Raw genomic sequence first — 23425 nt, 5'->3', positions numbered from 1 at the left:
ATTTATACTGTAAAATATACAGTTTTACAAGCACGTATCATCCACTATGTTGGTGATAATGAGAAACAACTCAAGAAAGTGAGAACTTGTAATAGCATAAAGCTAAATGGTTAAATGATTAAAAAACAGCTACAACTTTTCATTGTTGACGCAGGACAGTATGAATTATTGTCTCCTGCTCTTTTGAGTTTTGGCTATGAATCTTGTCAAAGCGTTTAGAGACTTAGTTTACTGTTAAACAAACATGCATGTGAGTAGATTTAGAGTATCCTAGTGCTAAATCAGTCTTTTCATCACATATTGGACCACTTAACCAACCCTCCAAAAAGTTGGTGTGTTCATTTAAGGTTCCTCTGCACTGTGGAGAACTGGCAGCTATTCAGAATAACAATTAAATCAACGACTTCCTTCCGTTTCTCTTTAGTCAGACAGAATCCTGCACGTCTTCTTCAGGACCAGCCAATTCAATCAGCATTGATGCTCTGTCTCATTCACAGCAGGATATCTTACACCTGGCAGAGCTTAAAATGGGAGCTACTAGCCGACCGAAGACAAGGACACACAGGATGAATCTCTCCATCATGTTTGCACTAACTGTACATTTACTGGTTGCCTCAGTTCAGTCTGATGATCAGCAGTCATATTCATAATCAGTGTGCCTTTTTTATCACTAAATGTTAAATTAAGAATTTCATTGGTGTTTTAGTGGAGAGAAAGGTTTTACTGGATAGAGTATATATAGTGTCAGTGGTGACCGCCTCCTACACATTAGCTATTGTATAAAGTAAACCCAGACCGCAGCCTTTGGATGGAGTGGCTTTCTATTCGACAAAGTAATAAGAAAGCGATGCCCCGGGCTGCAGTCTGTCAATATCACTGCTCTATTCTCTCACACACACACACATACCACCATGTGCAGCAGCAGGCATGTACAGTATACGCCTGTGATGAAAAGGTGAAATAAGTGCTAAACAACTGCTTTAAAGTCTGACAGACTTACAAGAAAAATAAATGAGAAACTGCCTCTGCACCTTTTAATATAATCAATTCAAAGTTAATTAAACCTTAGCCTAAAGTACACAGCAGAAGAACAAACCCAAAGGAGGATAAGAAAGGAAAACGTCCTGCAGCAGCTGTATTAGAAATGCTGCAACATATCCTTCCCTGCATGTCAAACTCTTTCAGTGCATTAAAGCAGTGCTCGTTAGACGTTTGAAACAAGATCATTACGGTAACAACAACAGATGGAAAATAGGACAAACATATAGCTAAACTCATTTCATGAATTAAACATGTAGTCTGCAAACAAGAATGAAGTTCGACTTAAGTTTAACAGTGACTTTAGAGAGATGGAGAGGTCTGTTATGGTGGTCCAGTTAAAGAGGTTAAATGTAAAAAGGCTTGTAATGAAAACAGCTTTGATAGGTTGAGTACACTCATGGCCGTACATGGTTTACTCCTAATACCCACAGAAAGCACAACAGAAATGAGTGTTAAGATCAAGCTACCAAAAGAAGTGAAAGAAATGTAGACAAATGACGAAGAAAAGAGACAGAAAAAGGGAGCAGATGGTCTCCAATCTGCCTCACACTTCTGCTCAATTGCACAGTTCAGGCAGCAGTCACAACTCTTTCAGCCCTGCAACCACGTGAGGCTCCGCCACCTCAGCACCAGCTAGCTGACAGGCCGACCGGCTGGCTGCTGCACGAGGATGGATGGATGACTGGCCGCCTGGATGGAGCGATGCACAGTTGAACTGCTGATCTATCGGCTGGGTAACGGGTTATTTGAATTACTGAGTACCTGTCTAGTCGGTATGCTGTGACAGGATGACTAATGGTCCAACAGGCTCCTTCAGTCGGGCTCGCGGGCAAACATCCAACTGAGCTATGTGGTAATTTAAGTAAAAGGTTACGTTGCTAATGAACAGTTTGTATGAAAGAGTACTGAAGAACAGAGATGGAATGTGTCACAAATTGACCCAGAGTCAGTGACGGAGCTAAAAATGCAAATTTAATGCTTGAGCTAAAATACAATAATAATGTTAATCAGCTAGGTTAGTAATTAATGCAGTATGGAGATGATGGACACAAACAAAACACACAAACCAAACTGGCTGGTGGAGGAAGAGAAGAGAAAGAGGTTTAAAGTGAAGCTACTTAAATAGACCAAGGCCTAAACTACTTCGGTGTACATAGTTTTCTGATGTCCTCCCAACTCAAAATAAATCTAAATAAACCCCACCTGGACTCTGACTAACAGAGTGAGTGTGATAGTAGGAGTGGAGGATGAAAGTGTAGATGTGAGGGCAGCATGCAGGTAGAAAAGGGAATGACCTGCACCCACCGCCTCTTTGTTTTCTTGCCGACCCCGTACGCTGCTGAACACTACAGTGAAGACGTGTGTGTGTGTATTACCCCATGCTCACATCTCCTTCTGTTTGTGCATTTATGTGAGTGATGTGTGTGATGTATAAGAACAAAGGCCGCAGTCATCTTTGAATTCCTCCTCACAGCTGTGGATTACCGAGGCTTCACTGCTGCTTTCTCTCCTCAAACTGCGACACACACTCTATACGTTCAACCAGCATTAGCACATAGGAGCATCATTAGCATCTCATAATTACATTAACTTAACTCTTTATCTTCCTGCAACTGTATTACAGTGTAAATGCAACCAAACCTAATTAGAAACTGAATTTATGCGACTATTACGGCATGTGGCATAACTTTAATGTGATCAGTGGTGACAGTGTCCATGTAAGTCTGACAGCTTCTCTTTCAGCTACACAGTATGAGTTCTCATTATCACTCGTCTGGAGGATCACAGCAGTGATGTCCGACAGCTTCCACCGGGGGTGAAGGTAGATAAAAGTTTGGACGTCATGAGAAATGAGAGCTTAAACAGAAGGATTGAACAGAAACTTTTTTTCTTCTATTATACCCACAATATAAATAATAATGTACATAAAACTGTTGTAAAATCAATATGTTGTCTTTTTTGGAGCTACAATTAACCATCCTAAAACATTTCTTCAGTACGTGTTTGGTCCTCGTCTCAATGCTGCAGAGGGATTGTTTCCTCCACACTAATATCTAATCAAAAGCACACAGAGGCCCGCTCCCCCCTTTCCTAAATGTTTAAAGGTTCCCTGTAGCCCTGACTGCCCTGGCATTTGTTTCATGGCGTGTGTGTGTGTGTGTATGTGTGTGTGTGTGTGTGTGAGATGATGATAGAGCACCTCAGTGGGGAACAATAATGGCTCTGTCCCTCTGAGGTTTTATGGTGATATATGCCTCTGCTCACCCTCTGTGTGTATTTTTAGTGTTTTGGATGGTACTTCACTTCAGCACTGACACTTCAACTGTTTATAAATATTACTTTCCTGTCTTCAGAGAGCTAAATCGACCTGTGTTTACAGACTTTTCTTCGGTAATGTTTATATACCTGAGCGAAACAGGGCAGAGAATTTACAGCAGCTGATGTCTGGCTCTCATTTTGCTCAAGGCACCACAACTATTTATCTACCTAGGATCTAAAAAATCAGAAAATCAATACGTGGCTTGATTAGATTTAGGAACATTTAACTGCTGTAAAATCATAAATAAATAAATAACTACATGATAAATCAATTACTTGATCAATCATTTATCAAATATAATTACCAAACATTTGGTGATTATAGGCTTAACCACCACAAGCATTTTATCCTTTTATTTTAATGTTGTTTTATATTACAAAATGGGTTTGTTGACTATCATCCAATTCATTTTGTAATTTTTTTCCATGCAGAATGGAAGTTGTTGTATTGCTGTACAGACCGGAAATCCCCCTGAGGCAAATTTGTGATATTGGGCTATTCAAACAAAATTGGCTCGACTTGACATAATTTTGAGCTGATTAATTAAATGTTTATTTTAAAACTGAAAAAAGACCAAAACATCTGCACACATTGTTCCACTTCAAACACTAAATTTATACAGAATGAATGACATATTTATATATTTAACAACAATCAAAGTCATTTAATTAAAAAAAGACCATAAAATGTGCAGCATTATTTTGTGTTAAATTACCCATTAATCACCAAAAACCTCAAGCATGTTTCTTTGTCTCAGCACCAACAGCTGGATTGTTTAAACAAGCAGGAGAATCAGATGCCTTCATTCATCGGCTTCGCTTTTTCAGACAAAGAATTGTGCTGGTAGCTAGAAAAACAATTCTTGACCTACAGTAATCCCCGGGCGGGTTGTAGAAGGCAGACCCCCCCCACACACACCTCCTCCCCTCGCTAACCCCTTCTTCTGTACATCGTATAAATAAATGATGAGACAGCTTCCCCAGAACTCTACTACTCTACTACCCCCAAAACCCTTTTCACACACACACACACACAGACACACATACACACCCCACTCCCAACTTCTATTCTATTCTATATTCCCATACAGGCATCCTATGACGTGGCCTCATAAAATCAGCACATAAATGCTTCATGGAGACCCTCTAACTTGCTGTCAGAGATTTGGAGGGAATAATCATCAATACAAACACATATTTGTCACTCTGTATCTCGTACTCGTGCTGTAACAGGGTGTCAACTTAACATGAACAGATTTACCCAATTATGGATTTTCTGTTAGTTGTTTTGATTCACTCGTTCCCCCTTCTGATCTATCAAATGTTTAAGTGCAGAAAATCTATCAATGTTAGGTTTGGAGAGACAAGGTGAAAAGGAGCTGAGAGGAAGGAGAACAGTATTTCCTCCATGGTGGGAGCTCAGATGTTATCTATCATCACACTGGAGACTGGAGACTGGAGAGAAGAGAGGACACAGCTTCTATGTCTTTACAATCCTCTAAAACAAACACACGCAGACACACACAAATTGAATGTCCCTCTTTTTAAGGTCCATTTACCCCATTTAATGACACCTCACTGCAGGATATGAACTACGTTGTGATAGCATTACTGTCAGGGGAACTGAGGAGGCCATTACATTATGATTGTCTCTGTATTAGCTTTGCTTATCTCTTTCCTCCAAGCATGCAGACAGGTGTAAATCACAGAAAAAGAATAGCACTGACCTAACTCTGAGCTAATATAAATCTAGAGAGACAAAAAGAGCAAGTGAATACAAACAACTTCAACATCCTGCAGTGCCAGGCTTTAAGGAAGGAAACACAGCATAAAACCAGCCAGACAACCCACCCCTCACAGCCCCCCCATTCCTCTTCTTTTTTTTTCTTTCTCCCACTTATTCCCATTCCGCCCTCCAGCCACAATTAAATCTACCAATCATCTCTCTTATCGAGGCCAGGGGAGCATTAAGAATGCACCCTCACTGGGCTAGACTGGCAGCCAGGGAGGACCAGAGGCAGAATGAGCAGGAACTACTGGAGCTCCCAATTCGTTGTGTACTATTTATACTACCACACTGCAAGCTAAGCACCTCCAAAATATTAAACTACACTGGCACAGAGTGGAGAAAATGATACGAAGGAGAGAATCACACATTCAACACATTCTGAGGAGTGTTAATATCTATCTATCTATCTGTGTGTGTGTGTGTGTGTGTGTGTGTGTGTGTGTGTGTGTGTGTGTGTGTGTGTGTGTGTGTGTGTGTGTGTGTGTGTGTGTGTGAGAGAGAGAGAGAGAGAGAGAGAGAGAGAGAGAGAGAGAGAGAGAGAGAGAGAGAGAGAGAAAGAGAGAGAGAGAGAGAGAGAGAGAGAGAGAGAGAGGAGGGAAGACAGCAAGAGGCACATGTGATGGGTATATAACCAGCAGCCAAGTGAATACTTGATGAGCGGAAAAGAGTAAAAGAAAGAGGCCAGATGGGGTGCAAGATGATCCCGAGGACCGGAGGGAAAATACACAACACCCCTAAACACACTGGAGAATGGTAAGAGAAAGTCACATTGAGGGAGAAAAAGAACAGGATGCATGTGTAGAGGGAGAGAAATATGGAAGCAAATAAATATGAATTAATGGCCACACAAACAATTACATTGAAAATACTTCAAACAGTATACTTTAAAAGTTGTAACACATTCAAATGACCAGAAATCCAAATGTATAAAGAGAGCAAACACTATGTCACACAATGTTGGAAACACCTGAGAAACTGAGCAAGAAAGGTGCAGAGTTATTAAGATTGATTTAAAAAATACAATAAGGTACTTGATTTGCAAATAGGTGAACAACAGCACTGTCACTGTGTGTTTTGAATAGTGGGTTGCTGTCCAAGGTACTGAAACTACACAGGAAACATGTAATCTTTCTTCTTGTTTATAAGTTACAGCTGTTCTGACACCGAGAGGAGGAAAACAGCCATCTCCGAAGACACAGACACAGATGGTGTGTGTGTGTGCTTGTGTGCGTGAGCTCATATTAATTTATGTCTCTTTATGCATATGCAAAACCTTGGAAAGGACCAAAATGAAAAACAGAATGGAGAGCCATAAAAGTAAACATGGGGTCAGTAGGTCGTGAGAGTCCATATAATCCATTATATACAGATATAAACATATTAGGAGAAATCTGTTATCAGCTTGTTTATCTACAAAGAAAAAATGACTAACCCTAACCCTAAATAAAAACAACTGCGACAAAGTATAAAAGAAACAAACTTTTCACTGTGCAGCCTGTATAGTAATTACTCGAGCAGATCCTTAAACAAGGCATAGTCATGAGTCGTGCAGGCTACTGGAAGTACACTACAAGTTCCTGAGAGTCACGTGAAGTGGGTCATGTGCGTAGTTAAAATGTGTTAAAGTGCTTATGAATGTGTGTGAGGATGTTTTATGTATAAAACATGTCATGTTGTGCTCTTGTATTGACTCAGCATGCATTAAATAGTCCCTGATAGTTCTTGTATCCTTTATAAACCCAGAAATGTGCACCACAGCTGACTGCAGAGCACAGACGCACACATTTGGGACAGCTAGACAAAAAGCACTGCGGTGACTCGATTTGGAGTTCAGCAGAGGGCTAAATGGGCCTCGAAAGCACAGAGGCAGTTAAATGAGAATAAGGGAGTAGAAGGAAGAAGTTAGATGAGGTGGAATTGGACAGAGAGGAGAAGTAGGCCACAGATTCGTCCATTCGCACAAACAGGAAGTCCGCAGAAAGCCGTATTACTGACCAGGAGGCTGATGGGAAAGTTAATTACTGCTCTATATATTCCTCAGAGGGTAGTAAAAAATGAGATTGAGTGTGTGTGGGTCTCAGTCTGAGCAATTCTTTCTGTCCCTCATTCTCTGTCTTTATCTGTCCTCTCTCTCTCTTTCTCCCACTCTTCTTTCCAGCCTCTTCTTATTTTACTAAGCTGCTGCTGTGAAGTGTTATCTCTGACAGTCAGAGCGAAGGGAAGTTGGCCCAGACCTCTCTTTCTCTCCTCCCAACACCATGCAGGGCCTTGAAGATTGGGATAGTTTCTCTTACAGTCTCACTGACTCCCTCCATCTCTCCACAGTACAGGTAGATAGAGGCCGAGGTAAAAGGCAAACTGATAACAGTGTGAATTAAAAGCTGTCAGATGCATCTCACGGACACAACTTCAATCTCTCAAACTTTGAGACATCTTAAATCCTTTGAGATTCAGAATATTAAAAAAATATTTTGTCTGTCAGTAAAGTCTGCAATGGTTTTACTGAAAAATAAAACATAGCATACGTAAAGCCTGCGATATCAGCTGGACTGTCCAATATGAATATTGTTTTGATCAGCATGGGTTATATTTCTCATTCCAAGACGCTTCAATGCTCACTTGTTAATGTGATATTCATTGTCAATATCACGTTTCGATACACAGTCTACCATAGTTCAGGTAACGCAGACTTTATTCCTCTGGCAGCAGTCCAATAAAGGATGTGGATAAACTATCACTGTCTCGGTATGCAAACTCACGCGCTGCACTGATCCCTTATACAACATTAATTGAAGCAAATCTAATCGACAGAGATCAGGTTTGATTTCATGGAGGCTCTTTCAAAGAGAACAGTCACTGTGGAGTCAGACTGTAAGATGACTCCTCTGAGACAACTGCAGAATATGAAACTGAAATTTAAAAAATGACTAGGATGTTATATCTTTTAATTCAAAACATGTTTTTTACTACTATCATTTCCCCTGTCAATGGAGAAGATAACATTACCTATATTACATATTCTTTTAATCATAAGCAAAACACCAGCTAATGCTTTCCTAATTAGCTATCTACAAGAATGTAGTGTCGTTGCTGCCATTTATCATCCCTACAACCTACGATCATCCAAAGTATCTGTTCCCCATCCAGAAGAGCAGAATTAACACTGGACATTGACCAGCTAATCTTTCTTCCTCTAAATCAGGTTTGAAATAAGTTTAAATGCAAACCAAAACAAGCTGAAACTCGAGCAGCGGTCAGGTGTGTGAGACTTACTGTTCTTGAATATAAAAGAGAGAACAGTATGATGGAGTAAAGACAGAGAGCTGACACAACAGGATATGCTGGTACTTCCCATCACAACATACAACCTCAAAATGTGTGTGAGTGTGTGTGTGTATTTTACTTGAATTTCCTCCATTATGTGCCATTAGGGAATCACTATCTTGCCATGGCTACCTGGAACCACAACACATTAAGTACATCTATGTGTTTATGGATTAGAGGATGTCATCACTTTGATAGAAATCTCCTTTGAAACATGTGATGTCTGCATATTAAAATGCTTCAACATCATGAAGCAAAATGAAGCCAGCAAGGCAGTAAAGTAAAGTAAATGCCCCTCTGTCCAGAACTGCCTAAATGAAAAGAAAGCAGAAGCGATTCACAGTTCAGGGTGTTGTTTTGTTCTTAAGTGGTGTGGAGAAGTTCATCTTCACACTGTGACATTAAGATTAAGAGGTATGTGGTTCAAAGAAGAAATGCAAAATGTATGTTTAGGACAGTGCAGCAGGTGGATGACAAACTAAGGCACAAATTAAGGTTCACACTGTCACCTCCAAAGTTTGCAAGCATACGAAAAACCTCAGCTCTGACATCAGAATCTCTTCTTATGCCTGCTGACCAGAAGTGTATTATAGGCTTTTGTAGGTTTGTCATACAATCTGAGAGTTTAATCCTAAAGGTCTGTCTGACATTAGGTTGGCACTGCAGGTACTGTTTCTCACACAACTTCTGCTTTACAGTGCATGTTTGTGCATGTATGAACCTGCTCTGACTGGGACCGGACAATATGGCAGCACTAAGGTCGAAAAAATGATTCACTGATTCACTGAGCTGGAAAAATGAAGGTTATACAGTATGAAGCTAAACCTAATTAAAACATATGGGGAGGTGTGCAAGAGGAAAGAGAGTGAAGGAAAGAGAGTGAGGAGTACCAGAGAGAGAGAGGGGGGAGTGGGGAGAATGAGGGAGACCGGAGGGAGGCTGGTGGTTGAGTGAGGGATGGAGGGCATCAGGTCTCATCAGCATAGTGTGAAGTAGCAGCACATGCCCACAGCCTGAGGGGAAACTGTCAATTTGTGTGAGACTGTTTCTGTATTGCTCATATTTCCTACTATAATGTATTGTGTTATATTCCATAGCTACTACTCTATTACAGAGTATTTTAGCTATGTTGAGTAAGGAGAGAGCTGAAGTACTTATCTAAATGATAATTAATGTAATTACCATTAAATATAGTGCAGTAAATGAGGGTAGTCTATTAGATTGAAGCACAAAGTTGGACTATAACAGCAATACAAAAATCTTTCTACGCACAGTACAGCATTCAATAAACTTTTTCTGACAAAGCGATTTTTTTCTCTCCTCCTCTGAAAGATCAAAGCAGAGAAAAATAAATGACATTGTGTGAACCCAGTGAACAGATACAGAGTCTCCCATCTCTCCCCAGGATCGCCAACTAACAGCTTAACTCCATTAGTCAGGGTTGGTCTACATGGTCATGCCTCATTAGGATTACAATACGGTTCATGTTCTGCTCTGTGCGTTACGCAAACATGATTGATATTAATCATCGTCTAGTCTGTATAGAAGAGGCAGCATCAGAAATGCTTGACTGTGCTGCTGTATTGATGTCTCATTTTACCTCTCTGCCAGAGGGAGGGAGGAATCTAAGCTTAAGAGATTTTTTCTTTTTCTTTGTCTTTTGTCTCCCTCATCTCTTCTGTAGGTAGATTGAATGTCAGCTTCCCGTCTCACCTCTCTCCCTAACCGTTCCTCCTCTCCTCATCTTTTTTCCTCGCTGCGCTTGTTCAGTCAATCCATATGCAACCAAGTGGAAGTGATAAGGGCGGCATCTTACACTCACCGCATTCATACAGAAAATAACAGGGCCATGTCTGTACTAAGAGGCCACAGATGAATTCATCAGCCTGCTCGCTTGCATTACACTAGATGCAGCAGTAAAGTGCTGTCAGAAGTCGTAGCTCTAAAAATTCAAATTGCGTCCTATTTTGAAAAAGGAAAACAATAATTTTGTGGGTTATTGGTTTTTACTTTTCAGAACATGATAAAGACCTTATAGTGTGCTTGTGGACCACCAGTGGTTTAGATCAATCAGCGTGCTATGAGGATTCTCGTGTGATCATGTGATCTCACAAATCCACCTGCCTCACAAGTTAAGACATTGACAGACAGATGGTTCATCCAATCACCTGTCAGGGTTTTTACTCTTTTCTAAACAGTTTACATGGACGACCTCTCAGATGATTCCGTGTAACAAACTACTTGGTGCGTTTTTTGTCTTTTAATGTGTTTATATTTCTATGTTTTTATTTTCATGCATATCTCACTAAGTGACAGTTAGTATTCAATCTTATGGTGTAAGTGAACAAGCTCACAATTGTAACTTCTGACCAGAGAAGCTGTCCTGTAGGTTTTACATGACCTTACATCATCTACATTAGCGCTATTGTAACCCAGTTAGCCTGCTGTTACACTGGAAACATACAGCATGTCGTAAGAAAGAGGAATTCCCTGGTCAATCTTGATTATATAATATGATAAAATAAAGCTGGTGTTAATTCTTTTTTTTTAAACTTTTATTTTTCAAGTATTGCATGTGTGAGAAAGAAAGAAAGTATACAAGAAAAACAAGAACAACAAAAGGTCTGGGAAGTGCCAATACACAGTTTGATCAGTAAAAGAAGGAAAACAATCGCAAGGACAGTTCAGTGTTCAAATTGTCTCGAAAGAACAAAAGGTTATGGTTACTGAAGATCTATATGACTATAACAATCCCATTTGTGCCAGTATGCATCCCCCCTCTCCAAGAGTGAAAGTCATCTTCTCCATTAGGTGGATAGAGTTGATTATGTTGATGAGGGCGATGATGGTAGTGGGGGGGGGGGGGTGTTCTTCTGAAGCCAGCACTCCGTTGTTGTTTTTTTTACTCGCGACCACAATTATCTTCAACAGATATGTGTCGCCGTTACTGAGACCTTGCGGAGTATGTCCGAGGTACAACAGCATGAAAGAGAAATCAGTTTTCAAGTCCAGGATCTCTGATAGTAAATTGCTCACTTCCTTCCAGAAAGGCTGAACATATGAACATAACCAGAAAATGTGTGCATGGTCTGCGGGATCCAATCCACACTTGATTTGGGTTTTTGGTTGAGAGTAATAAAGAAGCAGATCAAAGTTTTCCAGCAAAAATCTCTCCAAAAAAGCGGATTTGTAGTAGAAGGCCGAGTTACCCATGCTGGGCCCACACCTCTTCAGCTATCATCATGTTTAGTTCCTTTTTTTTTTTGTTGATTTTTTGTTCATTGAAGTGAACCCATTGTATAGTTTGCCTATGATGCCTTTGATGTTTTTTGAGTTATACGCATCAGTAAATACCTGGATTATTTTAGAAGGCTCAACAGACTCCTGACTCCTTATTTCCATTTAAAAAAAAGTTACGGATCTGTAGGCACCAGTAAAAATCCCCCTTGTCCAGCACATAAGTCTGGCGTATGTCCTCAAGATCATAAGCTGGTGTTAATTCATATGTGAAATGAGGCACTTGCATTTAAATTTGGAAAATGTAAATTGTTCTAAGTTTGGTACAAAATAAACAGTCATGGCAAACAGACTTGCGGGTGCGACTCGATTTGTTGAGGACAAACTGAAAACGGTTGACACTGCTGATGAATGGATGGAGGAAATGAACTGTCTCAAGCTAAAGCTCCCATGATACACTGGAGCAGATTTAATGAAAAGAGCAGACTCTCCCCTTTAATGCAACAAATGTTATAAAAACTAAAGACATTAGCAATGACTGACACAAAAAAAGAAAGAAGACGATTTGTACGTTAACAGAAAACAAGAAAGCTTAAGAAAAGGAATCGCTAAATGACCTTGAAATTGAAATGAATATTTAGTGAAATTATAAGCTGATCACAGAACATGCAGTGAGAAACAGGAAAGAACGTCCTTTATTCAAGCCAAAAATGTCCCTCTGGAGCAGAATCAGTTTTTTGACGGCTATAATAACAAAGCCACCTGGTTGGAAGAAAATTGCTCTTCCATTTCAGCATCTAGGCGTGTGTGTGTGTGTGTGTGTGTGTGTGTGTGTGTGTGTGTGTATGTGTGAGTATCTGTGTGCTATAAATGCACAAATAGACTTGCATGTGTTTGAGTAAATGTGTGTGTCCTGTTACATTTTTCGAGAGCTGGTTGGCTAGGAGTGACATTGTCATTATCGACATCTCTCCCCCGCTCCCCTGGATCCTGTAGCCATTAGCAACCAACTACGGGAGTTGGCCTCTCTACTGCTGCTGCCAATTGCTCTCACATCACTGTGCGGCTGTTCGCATGCATGTGAATGAGCAGGTGTTCCTTTTTCGTGCATGTCTGGGTATGACTCCATGATAGACACATGATTGAATGCACTTAGGTTGATTATTTGATAAAATGCTGTTGCTCATTTATTCCCAATTTATTTCCCCGGTCGGACAAATGTTCCATGACAGCAATATATGTCCACAGTGACAAACCGAAGCACAATAAAACACACACACACATATTTCATGCTAGTGGGTATGCTCAACAGAAAACTGCACACCAGAAGGAAGCAGTCAGCGTAAAATAATCAATAAGTGTTGATTAGGCCTACTCAGTACCTTTGTATTGCATGGCAAGCAACAGCCCCTTTTTTCTGTGCGCCTGGAAATCAATACTTGGATCTCTGATTAGGCCGGTCTGCACATCTCACTGAGCAGAGGAAAAGAGCAGTATATACCGACTGGAATGAGACTGAAAAAGCACCCGTCCATGATAGATGGAGAAATAAAACAATACTGCAGGCTTAGTTTCCTGGAACACAAATTAAGCCGCATGCATGCTACTAAAATGCATCAGTGTGTTGGTTGGTGGATGGGGCATTATCTTTACTCCTATGTCTTTATAATGAAGTTACATAATGTATAGCTCTGAGAACATTACACAGTTAAGGGAATAAAATTCCTTGCTCAAAAGCACCTCAGAAACAGCTGACAGAGGACTGATTTCCCCCGTCTAGACTCCCTCAGACGGCCCACAGATTTGGCAATATTTCATAACCTTTAAGGTTGATGCTGGCCCTTTACATAAAGGTATCACCGCTCCAGGCACTTGTTGGCACAGTAACATGAAAACCCTTTTATAGTGAGGGCCCCGCAGGGAGTGTGTGTGTGTGTATTAAAAACTCTCTTCTTCCTGTCTCGCCTGGAAAAAATTCTAGTTGTGTGAAAAGATCATACGGAAAAAAGAAAGAAAGAAAACTTGTTACTTGAAATCATGTAAATGTTGCCATGGATTTATAGAGCTACTATACAAACAAACTGTGAAATGAAGCTGTTAAAGGCTAAAAAAACACAACAATAATCTGAAAGGAATCACCACAAAAGCCTCAAGGGATTCTGTTTTTGGAGGCGAGTAGTTGATGTTCACAAATATAGACTGAATCATCCAAGACTGCCAGAATTACAGGCTGGATTTTGTTATTCAGTGTTACAGGTTAATAGTAAAATCATAGTGTTACACTAATAAAAAAGTGCTTTTCCTCAGAGCAGGTAGGTATATCAAGACAGATATACAGCATTTATCAAGTATCATGATAATTCTTTGTCTCTGTAACCATGGGAGCTAAACATGTGACAGACCACAGGGGCGTGTCCATATGGATGTGAGAATACCTGCGGGAAGCTGTGTGTGTATGAGTAGGGGGGAGAGAGAGAGAGAGAGAGAGAGAGAGAGAGGGAGAGGGAGAGGGAGAGGGAGAGAGAGAGAGAGAGAGAGAGAGAGAGAGAGAGAGAGAGAGAGAGAGAGAGATATCACATTATAGCTATGTTGCTGTCTGATGGGCGAGATTAATCAGGCCAGTAATAAAAACAGGGTGGGCTGATGAGGAACGGTCCTCTGGGAGCTGCAGCTCTTTGTGTCTCTTAAACCCCTCTGGACCAGGACGACCTCTCTCTATACACCTCCCCCCCACCACCACCATCTTCCCACCCCACAATGCCATTCCTGTTCCCATGTTTCCCATGTCTCTCAACCCCTTCTACTCACTCAGTAGTTGTTGTTCTGAAGATAAAGAAGTAACAAACAAGGGGTCAAAGCCGTTCTAATCATGGCTCATTGGTGTCACTGACCCTGATAGCAGGACCAACACGTGGACACACACCTGTACCCCACTACTCTGGTAAAGCGGCCCTCCCTTTGTGCTGAGCGGCCCCCACAGCAGATGATGGATGTGACAGCGAGGGCCCTTGTGGCAGCTTGAGGCCCCAGCCGAGCTGATGGGTTATTCATTACAGCAAGCTTCAACTGTCCTTTAAGGACCCTAAAATGCCACAGAGCAGAGCTGCGCTCCACACAAACACCTTTATTAAGATGGATGAGCAACACCGGCCCAGATGGATCCACAGGTAACTCCCCATACTGCTGCCTCTGCAAGAAGGTTATAGAAATTGACTTTTGTAGGGATTTATCTGATGGTCTTTCACAAGGGTGGAAGAAATTAATTACACTTAATTAATTAGACCGTTATCCAGAATACAATTTAGCATAGTTGTATATTTAGGCAGTAATAGTGATATGTTTTACCCACCATATTGTAGTTACACCAGTCAAATTTAACTGTTCACATTTTTTCGACCAAAAAGAAAAAATTTAAATACAGCCAACGAACAAACATTAAAGGTGTAAAAATATAACTGTCTGACTTCATTTAATTGCTTCATCTCTGATGTCAAATATACAGCTTAAAATTTGAACCTTTTTAACCTTTATCTGTATATTCATGCCTGAGGATGGATTTAGAGTTGAAATCATATCATCAAACAGATATAATATAGGTCTGTTTTTAAAATATATTTTATACATATATCATTTTACCTGTTTAGATTTGCTGTATTAACTACTGTTGAACACAAATGACTTCAGTTCTAGAAATGAATGTCAGTTACAACATTTTGGTAATTACTAGTACTAACAGCAGTTTTACAATTACTGAAATATATCCTGATAACAAGTTTGTTTCTGCTTGTGAGCTCAGATAGACTGAGTTGTGCACTGGAGCAGACCACATGTACTCGGATTTGTCTGTTCAACCTGAAGTTTAAAAGTCAACTTCATGTTTTGTGTCTGTTAATATTTTACATAGAAAAGGTATAATGAGTTCACACGGTCACTGCTGGTAACATCTCAGGTGTGTGTGTGTGATTGTATAACATGTCAACATCTGAGCCTGTTTGAAGCTTTCAGTGTTCAGCTCCATCGAGGCTCCTTTCAGTGGGACAAAGTGATAAATAGTATTATGCAAAAACACTGTCTGTTTGATCAAAATGACACACAATCCTCGAGTGTCTGCATTTTAAAAACACAGACATAAACACACATTACTATTCTCTGTCTGGAAAACATTCACACATCCAGCTCAGCACCATATATTATTTGCCTGTAGTACGGTGCTCCGGGCAAACGCAGACTTCAGGCAACACACACTTGTAACGTTATCGGAGGGGTCAGTCTGAATTATATTAGTCTCCACTCTCCACACCAGCAGACATTTAAATCTCCTAAATAAGAGTTCATCCAGCTGTCTGTCTGCCTGAGAATCGGCCTGCGAAGGAGTCCAGGCTGCTGCAGTCTTTTTTTCAGTATTAACAGTAGCAGTGACAGTGCAAAGGTCCTGTGCGGGCTGGTAGGCTAAAGAGGAATGATTACAGCTGAGTGGACTTTGGCCTTGGGGCCAGCAGGAGATGGATACAAGCCAGAAAACAGAGCAAGTGACAAACAAGGCCTCTGCTGAGAAAAGGAAGATTCAGTGCTGGGAAATTTAAAAAGAAACACAGATGAAGAGTCAAGTCCTCAACCATCCAGCCAAGAGAGAAGATGAAGGTTGTTTTGTGACCTCTGCCATTCTTCAATAAAAAAAAAACAGACGATTAGCTATAAAAATACACAAATTCCTTCAAAATGTATTCACCGCTATAAGGACCTCTTTTATGTGCAATCACAGCAAATCACCACAGTGCTTTGTTTTTGAAGTGACATGCTCTCCTTCTGTCTCCATCCACCTCTCATTTCATGTTTTCCCTGTTCAGCTCCTGAAGGAGGAGGGTTTAGCCCCTCCTTAACAATTCCTAATGAGTCTCTCTGTATGTGTGCGTCCTTTTGTGTGCTTCGTGTGTGCAGTAGGTATATTTGTGTATATTACTGAATACATTGGGCCAGTAATGGGTGCGGCTGCTTCATTGTATTACCATGGATACGGCTGGATTTCAATCTAGAGAATTCTATTATGTCCTGTTTGCCCCTCTGGATAATCTTTAACAAGGAAATCCTTTAGCTGACTTCACATCTAATTACACATGTAAACAGAGATATAAAAAAAGAACACAGTCCTTTCATTCATGTTAGTCATTTATAAATGTTCAGTCTTGAACTAAACTAGTGTATGCAAAAATTATTGGATTACTACTAACAATTACTTTCATTGTTGATTAATAAGATGATATTTTCATGAATACCACAGTCTATACAGTAAAATAGGAAATGGTGAAAAAAATCCCATTACAAGTAGAGTTCAAAGCAACAAAGATATTACATTTACAATTAATTTAACTCAGAATAACAGCAAATCCTGACTGAGAAGATAGAACCATTTTGGAAATTATTTCTCTGTTATTAAGATTTGAAGACTTATAGTAGCTTTGATGTCTGCCATGTGGGTGTTGATTGACAGCTGTGAATGACAGTTGGCTCACCTGCTGCTCCCCCTGGCTCTGGGACTCACTTTAAGTCAGACTATTGGTGCAACATTTTAGAAAGTTGATTACAAAATGGAAAAGATGGTGCCGACCATATGCTACAACTCGCTACATCCAACTTATACAATCTTTGATCTCAACAAAGATGCGATTTTGTGATAATAAAGTTGCAGAAGACATACTGATGTATTTTAGGACAGGATGTGTTCTGTGTGATACAACTCTACCTCCCATAATGTCTGTAGCACTAGCAACCTTTATCATCTGTCACCTCCACAGCTGATGTGGGGTTGTTAGTATTCTAATACCAGTTAGAAGGACAGCAGGGGCAAAATTGATCTTCTTCCGTGTGAGTCACTGTGTGTGTGTGTGTGTGTGTGTGTGTGTGTGTGTGTGTGTGTGTGTGTGTGTGTGTATCTATCATTCACAATCAGCAGAAGCAGCAGCAGCAGTCATCTCCTGTGTTCAGACTACTAATGTGAACATGATGGGCCAGTCGCACAATGAATGACAACAACACACAAGGTGAAAGGTCAAATTGCTACTGATGAAATGTTTCTGCTGCTGTTCACCATACTGTTAAAATTTACACACATATACACACACAAGCTCAAACAGACACAAACAGAGGGTTGATGAAAGAGCCCTTGGCTTGGTTGGAGGATGGGAGATGAAGAGGGAGGAGGGAAAGGATGGGAGATGAAGAGGGAGGAGGGAAAGGATGGGAGGATGGGTGGATGATGGGTAAGAGGGGGTGTAGAGAGTGTGGGCGACTGACAGACAGACAACAAAAGACCAGCATTGCCCTAAAGTTCAAAAGAGCCCTTTCAACCACACATCTACCCAATGTACACCAACCAATGTACTCACTGAATCTGGTCTCACTGAACAATCCCCCATCCACAGGCAGAACTGTATTTTTACACATTGTTTGTGGGTTTAGTTGTGCATTAAAAGACCTTTTGTAAAACTTAACCAAGTATGTGTGTCTATGATTATGTGTTTATCATTTATCCATCTGTATTGACTAATCAGGAGACACTTAGTCCCAGGCTCAATGATGCTTTCCCTTTACAAGAGCTCTTCAGGACATTATAGAGATTTTCCTAACACGCGCGCACACCCACACCCACACTCACACTCACACCCGCACCCACACCCACACACACCCACACACACACACACACGAGTGTACAGACGTTTCGACTCAAAAACATCTCCCCCTTGCTGTTAGCAAGAGGCGGACTTACATATTCTTCAACTTTATAATTCAGATGTGGGTTTATGTAATTTTTAAAGTAACTTCTGTCATTACAAACTACAAGGGAGTTAGTAATCAAAAATATAATAAACTTGAGTTGGAGAGTTAAAATGTCCTTCAGGTTTTCTGACAAGCTGCTGAGTGAAGAGGAAGGCATCGCTACACTGTAATATTAAAGCATCAAGTCTCTTTAAAAAAAAACACGGCTGAAGTGGATGAGCTCTGCAGGTAGCATCAGCTTTGTGGTCTTAGTGCAGCTTATTGGACATCCCTCAGTCCATTTCATCTACACAAACAACATCTGCCTCTGTGACCACACACACGAACGCACACACATACACACGCACGCACATACACAAAAACTCTCATTGATTTTAACAGCTACAATATCATAATATACGATATAAGACACTTTTTCTTCTCATAGTTTGTGAATAAAATTTACCACTTTGTTTTCTTCTACACAATAAGTTAGAGACACAGTCATATTTGCTTTTGGATTCCGAAAGTGGTTAAGCTACAGAGACAACAGGGAGAAGAATGGCACACATTGACAGACCACTATCCAAGTCTTAGCTCTCCAGGGATCATACACTTTAAGCTTCGTAAAGGCAATAGAGCATGTGCCAAAACCAGACTCTGCTGCAACACTGCTGTTGTAACAGCCTCATCCCCTGAGAGCCTGTCTCTTAGAGACATGCTTATTATTGAAAGAAGGAACAAGACTTCTCTCAAAAAGCGCTCCAGCACTGACATGCAGAACTAAAGCAACGCTAACAGGATTGTGGAAACGACACAGTTTGGTTGTAAACAGATAATACTGAAGAGCAGAGGTTACAGAGTGAAGAACGTCCATGAATACATTCAAAAAATGTGTAGCTCCAGCAAGGCTTAGGCAATATGCTGCTAAATATACCTAAAAGTTTTGCGCAACTCAGAGAGGAGAAGAAACGTCACACATCCTTGAGGTAATATTACAAACGTAAACACATACAGATTGCTTCACATGATTTGTTTTTTTGGGCTGGTCAACCAGTCTTTGGACAAAAAGTAAAATATACACAAATAAAAACCTGGCAGTAGTTTGTAACTTCATTACAATCAGTGTAATAAAATCAGGCCTACGTTTGTATTGCCTTTTTATTTTGTCTGCTCACAGCCAATATTTGTATCATGTGATTGTTTTAAGCTACAACTTTGACATAAATAGTTTGATAAGTTACATAATTAATATCAGGAAGTAGCATCTAAATCATTGATGTACCAGTAATCTGATCTCCATCTGTTGAAGATATTTAGATATCTCCATTACTTAAATATAGAAAAGTTCTTATCTATCTAATACTGTAGCTATCCATCTATCTACTTAAAATATACATTAAAGCCTGTTTCCATTTATCTCCTGTCTCCAAAAGCATGTGTTAAAGAGAGAAAGAATAAAGTCAATGACGGGACCAGAGGCGTGTGGTAATGCAACAATGCACGATGAATTGTTAGCTACAGAACTTAAGAGCTGAAAGCATCGGGCAAGAGCTTTTCAGCTAGAAATGTTTAATATGAAAAAACACTTTGGTTGGACAGAATTTACATAATTGTAGCACTTATCGCACCATCGCTGAGAAAGTGAGCACTACCCCGCCCAGTGAGAGACTAGTTGTCAAGGCAACTGAGGCGAGGGTTCAATGGGAGCATGTCACTGGCCCTGAGAGACAATCACAGAGGGAAGGAGGAGCTGACAGGAAATCATTGAGTTTGGTCTGTAAAAAGCATGGAGGAGTGCAGGTATGTGTGGTCAGTTCAAATCATTTCACAGATGAGAACGCACATAGATCCTCGATGCTTCTGCTGCTGTGAGCTGCATACGTCACGTCTCCCAGCAAGTGATGAAGCAGGTTAGGGGACATCGTAATGATGCATTTTAACTACAGTCCAGTTGTGGAGAACCATCTGTAGGTCTGTTCATGCTCTGCTGGCCACTCAACTGACCACTGAGCACATTAAGTTTAATGGGTTAGTCTACATGGCGTGTCCACAGATAAATGACTGCAGAGCTCTTGCATAAATCTCTCTCTCTCTCTCTCTCTCTCCGTCAGTTCCCTGCAATTACTCACAAACATCTACCTTCCTCTACTATGTTTTTATGTCTTTATCTCACTTTTACATTCACCTCTTGCCTCTCCAATTCTCTCCTTGTAATAGACTTGGCTGCAAAGGTTAGGAGGCTATCTTAAGTTCCTGAAAGTAAAATAAGGTGTGTATTTTTGTACGTGTATGTGTGTGTGTGTGTGTGTGTGTATGATTAACACCATGCCCCTGAAATACGACTAAGCGGTAGACGTCAGTTACGGGACGGCAGCAAACTGTGGCCAAACGTCCAGAGAGACGAAAACTAGCCACCGCTGACAAACCGTCTAGGCCTCTAACACACACGCACACAGACCACAAGAGTCCAGGAGAATGTGCAGCCCGGGGGTCTTCTGTCTGTCCACCAAGAAAAACAAATTAGCAGGCAGTCTGCTGGACTCAGAGCCTGGATTGCAGCCAGAGCATGCAGCACTGAGGCAGGAACCACATGTTGCGGGAGGCAGAGTACTAGATCCATCATACTCCTTTGGTCTTCACAGGGGTGACAAATGGCTAACAAATTAAACAGAAGATTATATACAGTTAAATATGCCCCACAAGGTGTCAGGTTCATAGTCTGAGAACCATGAATTTCCACACCAAATTTAATGGATTTTAAAAAACATTTTTTTATTTTTAGATAACTTGTTACTGACCAAAGTGTCATCATATGGAAATTGGGAACAAGAGAAATGAAAAGATAACAAAAGATACTGACACAGATCCATTACATAGACACAAAAGAGATTCTCTGCAGAATCAACAGATTGGCAAATTCCTCTGCAGAGCACTTATGCTGTCCGTCACTTTGCCAAGGCCATTTATACAGTGAGGGATGGCTGTATCCAGGCAACCGCGCGGCTAGCATCAGCAGTCTGTATCTAACCTCCATCAACCAATCACAAGCATCAACTCCCACCATAGCCAATCATGACTGATGTCAAGCAGCTGCTATTCAGCGGGGAGCTATTATCACAGCAAACTAGTTCAGCGCACTGCTGATTGTCTGGGCACCATCTGTGGACCTGAGAGGTTAAAATCCACCTGATAGTCAAATTTACAGTATATTCATGTGAGCTAAGGGAGGAAATTACAGCTGATAGCTTCTTAATACTGTTGGTGTGAACACCAGCCCTGGGCCACCCATTTTACCAACTAATCTACACATTACAAAAATTCAATTATTGAACTTTCTTTGTGTGTTTTCTTTTTCCCCAAATAGCTACTCGATGAAGCAGCCTGCTTCTACTAAATTCAATTATTTCTTTTGCAGTATACAGAAAGGGTATTACTATTTGTGCTCTTCTTATCCACATCTTTCCGTTTCCCCTCAAACTGAGGCAAATATCATTTAAACTAACCTATCCCTGAGGAAAAACATAGTCTCAAAAGCTGTGAAGTGTAAAAGAGCATGACAGTGAACACTTTCAATTTACAAAAACATTACATGATATTGGAATATTTTCATTTTAGTCTGGTGGGACGAGGTTTTCTGCATTGAGAGCCATATGGATCTGACAGAGGAAGACACAGTTCTATTAGAGATTATTATTACCCGGCATACTCACTGGTCAGACCCAGTGTGTGCGTGTTTATGTGCGTTTCAGTGCATGTGTGTCAGTCTACACCTGCCAACAGAGGCACCTCAGCAAGGGCTGAGAAAGGTTGGAACAGTTTGTATCGCATCAGCTTCTCTCCTCTATTCTCTTTCTGTCTCCTTCTAACACACACACACACACACACACACACACACACACACACACACACACACACACACCCCTCACTTTGACAGACATACGTTTGGGCAAGGCAATCTGTTAGCCTAACTGTGGCTGACGGTTCCTGTGATGTTTGGTTCACTCTGTGTGTTTGATCCTCCAGGTACAGAGGAAGCAAAGCCTTCAGGGACATCTCATCTGCTCATTCTCATTCTCTCTCACTGTGATCTGCTGCAAAGCCGCATAACAATACAAACATTACCGATACGCAGACCTTGTTGTGCCTTCTCTACAACTGTATTCCACAAGCTGGTGTCTACTTTTGTTTCTTTATGGTGTTCAAAAGGATTTCTAAACCAGGTTTATTAACTCTGAAGTAGACTACAGAGTCTACAGCCACCTTAATGATGGCGGTAGATGAATAAGTCTATGCCTGTGAATTCCTTTTTGGATTTAAAAAAAGTCTATTTTACAGAATAGTTCAACATAGGAAACCAATGTCATCTCATGTCTGTAACTGAAGAATAGAGTTGGAGCAAGGAGGTGATTTGCTTATCTTTGCCTAAAGACTGGAAGCAGGAGGAAAGAGTTACTTTGATTAAAAATGTCCCCATCAATACCTCTTAACCTTCGCAGGCTTCTGCTTTCTTTAATTTGAACATAAACAGAAACATAAAAACAATTTGTGGTTTTACAGCCAGTTACATTCAGCGGTGGCCAGATGCAGTGGCAACCCGCTGTAAAACCAAGCTATGACATGTCATAGATGTGTTGGTGGGCAATTTGATGGATTTTTTTAAATCCAAACACATCTTGGTCCCAGCTCTATACTTAACAATCAGAGGGGTAGAGATCTTCTCATTTAACTCTTAACAAAAAGCAGATTACACATTTTATCCTCCTCATTTCTCATATCTCACAAGTATTGTTTCTATGAGGTTGCTCTGATGCAATTGTCCATGTAAACTGAATGCAAACTGAATGTAAACTGAATGTAAACATGTAAACTGAATGTAAACTGAATGTTAACATGTAAATTGAATGTAAACATGTAAACTGGATGTAAACTGAATGTAAACTGAATGTAAACTGAATGTAA

The 23425-nt window shown here is 40.6% G+C and overlaps 1 protein-coding gene across 1 annotated transcript in view; it reads right to left on the bottom strand.

The window, feature by feature from the left end:
* xpr1a (xenotropic and polytropic retrovirus receptor 1a) overlaps window positions 1-23425 on the bottom strand; it is a 65986-nt gene that overhangs the window by 19779 nt on the left and 22782 nt on the right. The window lies entirely within an intron of this gene.

This window comes from Scomber japonicus, chromosome 7 (assembly GCF_027409825.1).
Source record: "Scomber japonicus isolate fScoJap1 chromosome 7, fScoJap1.pri, whole genome shotgun sequence".
In the NCBI taxonomy this organism is placed as follows: Eukaryota; Metazoa; Chordata; class Actinopteri; order Scombriformes; family Scombridae; genus Scomber; species Scomber japonicus.
The sequence above is the reverse complement of the archived record's forward strand: the minus strand, read 5'-3'. Positions and strand labels throughout refer to the sequence as shown.